Raw genomic sequence first — 5327 nt, forward strand, 5'->3', positions numbered from 1 at the left:
ACATCTGTTTACCCTTCCTTCTAATATATACAGGTGAAATGACTTTGTAACCACCTGTGTTTACATAGTTCCTGTGAATTTGTCAACATCCTTAATCCCATCCTGGAGACCCTGATAGCATTTAAACAAAGTTTGTGGACTGTTTATATCCTTACCTAAAACTTTACTGCCTAGCAGCTTGGGGCATTTTTTAGAGAGCTGGGCAGTACCACAAAAATGTAGGAAACACATAAATAGTGTACAGACATGGGTTTTGACATCAGACAGACTTAGGGTGAAATCCCAGTTGTATATATTCAAACAGGATTTTTAACATCTCCAAGTCCCAGAATTCTCTCATATAAAAAAGACAAGAACATAGTAACATGAAAAAAGGCTTCAATATGTGCATGTGAGTGTATGTGACAGGTTTTTTTAAAGTTCATGCTAGGTACAAAAGTGGTTGATGTTACAGGTAAGATCCTATGTCACCATGTGTAGATTTTCAAAAGAAATTTTTAAGAACCAGCTCCACAACTATCAAACTCTTCAGTCAGGTCAAGGTTATATGCAGAGATTCCAGTAAAAGGGAGAAGAATTGCAGCGACACCATTTAGAGAGAGCTGTTGCCAAGCCACGAGTCTCTACTCAGTCCTTTTCAAAGGCAGTTCTGCCTCCATTGGCCTTAAGTTTGGTGAGAGTGGACTGACTTCGAGGAGGCCAAAACAGAGCTGGTGAAGGAGTGTCCTGACAGATCCACAGAGAAAAAGAATGGCTGACAGCTGATTCAGGGACAGGAGTGTGTGCAGCTTGTTCAGGTGTGAACATGCCTCCCTGTGATAAACCAGCTGAATCTCCAGTTAGCAAACTGGGAGAGGCAGAAAATGTCAAGGTGAAGAAATGAAAAGGAGACCAACCAGGTCCCCCCTTGCACAGAGCATGCTTCCAGTCTGTGGCAGCCCTGTTGAGGTTAGATGAGTAGCTGTGTTATTAAGCCACGTTCAGAGTTTCAAATTCTTTTTTTTTTTTTACAGGCAGAGTGGATAGTGAGAGAGAGAGAGAAAGGTCTTTCTTTTTGCCGTTGGTTCACCCTCCAATGGCCGCTGCAGCCGGCGCATCGCGCTGATCCGAAGCCAGGAGCCAGGTGCTTCTCCTGGTCTCCCATGCGGGTGCAGGGCCCAAGGACTTGGGCCATCCTCCACTGCCTTCCTGGACCATAGCAGAGAGCTGGCCTGGAAGAGGGGAACCGGGATAGAATCTGGCGCCCCGACCGGGACTAGAACCCGGTATGCAGGCGCCGCAAGGTGGAGGATTAGCCTGTTAAGCCAAGGCGCCGGCCTCAAATTCTTTAAATTGTATTCTAGTTAATGAATGAAGACCAAATGGTAGAAGAGGCAAAGTTAAAATAATAATTTTAAAAAAGAAAAACTCTAAATACTGCTGTTTGGGTTAGTTTCTCAAGGAAAATGCACTTACTTTTATAATTAAATAGAGTTTAATATGAGGTGGTAAATCATGTAAGAAATGACAGTACTAATCCAGGACTTTCTTTCTAACTCAATAATGAAATGCATGTTCATTTCCTTTCCAAAAACTTTTTTACAGAAATCGCAATTATGATGATATATACACATATATATGCATATATTTGTGTGTGTGCACACACACATTTTGCATTGTCCAGAATTATTACAAATTCCAAGCTAGGCTATTTATTTGTCATGAAAGGAGATTGCTCTCAGAAGGTAAAGGTAGTTATTCCCCTCATGCTGCCATTAAAGACACAAGATAACGAAGAGATCACTTAATTTGGCCATTAATTGGATTTGTTAAAGGCCTTTGAACGTGATTCATGAAAAAAAAAAAAACCACGGATTTAGGGAAACTAAAAAAAAAGTATGAGGAGAAAAAAAATATAGGCAATGACTGTTGACATGCTAGAGAAGGAAAACAACAAAATAAAATGATTGTTTTTGATAAGGTCAGCAAGTTCAAATGAGGGGGAGATTGTCTGAAAGGATGGAGAAAGGCTTTACTATATCTGGAGACCCAGAGAAGGAAACAAAGGTGAACGGAAAAATGTAAGCTGTGTAAGAAAAGAAAGAGTTGAAAGAAGTGGCTCAACAGGCTAATCCTCCGCCTTGCGGCGCCGGCACACCAGGTTCTAGTCCCGGTCGGGGCACCGATCCTGTCCCGGTTGCCCCTCTTCCAGGCCAGCTCTCTGCTGTGGCCAGGGAGTGCAGTGGAGGATGGCCCAAGTGTTTGGGCTCTGCACCCCATGGGAGACCAGGATAAGCACCTGGCTCCTGCCATCGGAACAGCGCGGTGCGCCGGCCGCAGCGCGCTACCGCGGCGGCCATTGGAGGGTGAACCAACGGCAAAAGGAAGACCTTTCTCTCTGTCTCTCCATCTCACTGTCCACTCTGCCTGTCAAAAAAAAAAAGAAATAGAGGGGCCGGCACTGTGGCTTAGTGAGTAAAGCCACTGCCAGCAGTGCCAGCATCCCATATGCACACCGGTTTCAGTCCCGGCTGCTTTACTTTCCATCCAGCTCTCTGATATGGCCTGGGAAAGCAGTAGAAGATGGCCCAAGTCATTGGGCCCCCGTACCTACTTGGGAGACCCAGAAGAAGCTCCTGGCTCCTGGCTTCAGATCAGCCCAGCTCTGGCTGTTGCGACCATTTGGGGAGTGAACCAGTGAATGGAAAACCTCTCTCTCTTTCTGCCTCTCTGTAACTCTGCCTTTCAAACAAATAAATAAATCTTTAAAGAAAGGAAGAAAGGAAGGGAGGAAGGGAGGGAGGGAGGGAGGGAGGGAGGGAGGGAGGGAAAGAAAGAAGGAAGGAAAGGAAGGAAGGAAGGAAGGAAGGAAGGAAGGAAGGAAGGAAGGAAGGAAGGAAGGATGTTTACTCTTAAAAAGAAAGAAACATTTTGTTTTCATGAAAGTGGTTACTTATTTTACACCTATTATATGCCAGATATCTTAGTAGGCATTTATACAAGGCACCTAACAACAATCTGTCAAAGAAAGTGTCATTAGGGACATTTTAAGGATGGGAAAACTGGGACCAGTGTTGTAGCACAGCATGTGAAGCCACTGCCCGTGATGTCAGCATCCCATATAGGTGCTAGTTCCAGTCCTGGCTGCTCCATTTCCCATCATGTGCCTAGAACAGCAGCAGAAGATGGCCCAAGTGCTTGAGCTCCTACCATCCATATAGGAGACTTGAATGGAGTTCTGGGTTCCAGCTGCAGCCTGGCCCAGCCCTGGCCTTTGTGGCCATTTGGGAAGCAAACCAGTGAATGGAAGATATTCTCTCTCTCTCTCTCTCTCTCTCTCTCTCTCTCTCTCTCTTTCCCTCTCTCTCTCCCTCTCTCCCTCTCTCTCCTCACTCTGCCTTTCAAATAAAAATAAAAATAAATCTTAATCTTAAAAGATGAGAAAAATGAAGCTTACAGGTTAAATTATTAACTCAATGTCACCAAAGTTTAACAGGTTCTACATTTTCTGCTCCTCCTTTTACTTCACTTCGACTTTTATTCATTTTTTTTTAAAGAAAGAAAACTGGTCAAGAAGATGTCAAAGGAAAAATATGGCGAGAATAAAATAAAAGAAAATTTAGTAACCTTCTAAACAAATAATTTGTACTCTTTCTAATAAGGCAAAATGTAATTTTCTGAGAACTTGGAAGAAACCTGCAACTGAAAATTAATGCAGAGTGAGGAGTGGAATAGTCAATTTGTGAAAGCACAAAATGTTCGTGAAGAAATTGTAATCTCTTGTCTCTGCCAGAAAATAAAAATGCCCCTAAAATGTACGTGAGGTCCTGAGCAATATCATTCACTTTAGTAACATGACACTTTTAGTCGCATATATTATTGATTTGACAATCAAAGCTTATTTTCTTTAGATTATGAAACCGAAGTTCAGAGATTGCAAAAATTAAGTGACATATACTGTTCAGTAGTACAAATCAAACCAAGTGAAATGGAGTTATGGAATTTATTTTACAAAATAAACTATAGTGTTTTCTTGTCTAGAAAAATTGATTCATTTCTTAAAGTTACTTTGAAATTGCTTTCCCAATGGACAAGAAGCCTTTGTAAAAACATAGCTGAGTGTTGTGAAGGAATAAATGGTAGATAGAACAAAATGGGATTGTTATTAACCTTATAGTCTTTTCATTAACCTCATCTCTCTGACTGTGAGAGAAATGAGATGTTAGTAAAATGCTTTCTTTGCATTTTTGCCAACCTAACAGAGGATGTCTTTATTTAAATTATAGCTCATTTCATTGCCATGGTGTTATATATTAGAAATTGATTACCCCATTTCTGCTGTAATAGCTTCATTAAATTTGGGGGAGCATTTCTTTTATTTTTTAAATAAGAAATAATGAGTGTATGAAATCTTTATTTTTATTATGTCTGCAATTTCAAATAAAGCATACTGACTATAATTGTAGCATTAAATTGAATTTCAAGACAATTATTTTCTGAGTAAAATGAAGTTGCTTAGAAGGGTTTTTGAAAATATTAAATATCACTTATTATGAACCTTTTAAAAGGATTAAAATAAGTCTAATACCCACATTCAAAAAAAAACAGAAAGAGAATTGGTCAAAGGTGCAAACTATTCCTAGCCCAATGTCTTGTCAGTGATTTTTAATATACCACTTAAATGGGACATAGTTGCTGTCTCTTAGGATTTTTAAACATATTTTCAAATTTGCAATTAAGTGATAGAGTATTTTTGATAGCTAAGTCAGTAGAATTTAAACTTAAACTCTTAAAAACTAAAGTTAAGCAAATTCCTGAGATCTAAGGGAAGGAGAAAAGCTGGAAATATGCAAAGTAGGTACCCCTTGAATGAAAAGACAGTGTCTGAATATTGAACAGCTTGCACTGTTTTTAATCCTCTTTTTAAGATTTATTAAGTGGGATATAAAATAAACTGAAGTTGTGGTCTCTGCTCTTGAGGAATGTGTAGTCAGTGGAGAAGTTCATCTACAAAAGCACGTACCGCAGAAGAACACAAGCATATCGTATTAGCACATGTATCATTATGTGGAACAGCCCAGTGGATCCAGGGGTGCCCAGATTATTACTCAGAGAGTTTGCAAATAATAGAAATAGCAACTGGAGCTGAGGTTAATTACCATAGACTTCCCGGGATCAATTCCATGAGGGCTTCTACAGGAAACAAAGGATTTACATTGAGGCCTTGTTACCAAAGCAGGATGTCTTCTTGTGATGTATTCTTCATTAATGTTTCCAACTGACACTTAATGCACTAAAAAATTCTATCTTTATAATATTTCAGTAAGTTGGACAATATACTTTATTTG

This window comes from Lepus europaeus, chromosome 16, assembly GCF_033115175.1.
Source record: "Lepus europaeus isolate LE1 chromosome 16, mLepTim1.pri, whole genome shotgun sequence".
Lineage (NCBI taxonomy): Eukaryota > Metazoa > Chordata > Mammalia > Lagomorpha > Leporidae > Lepus > Lepus europaeus.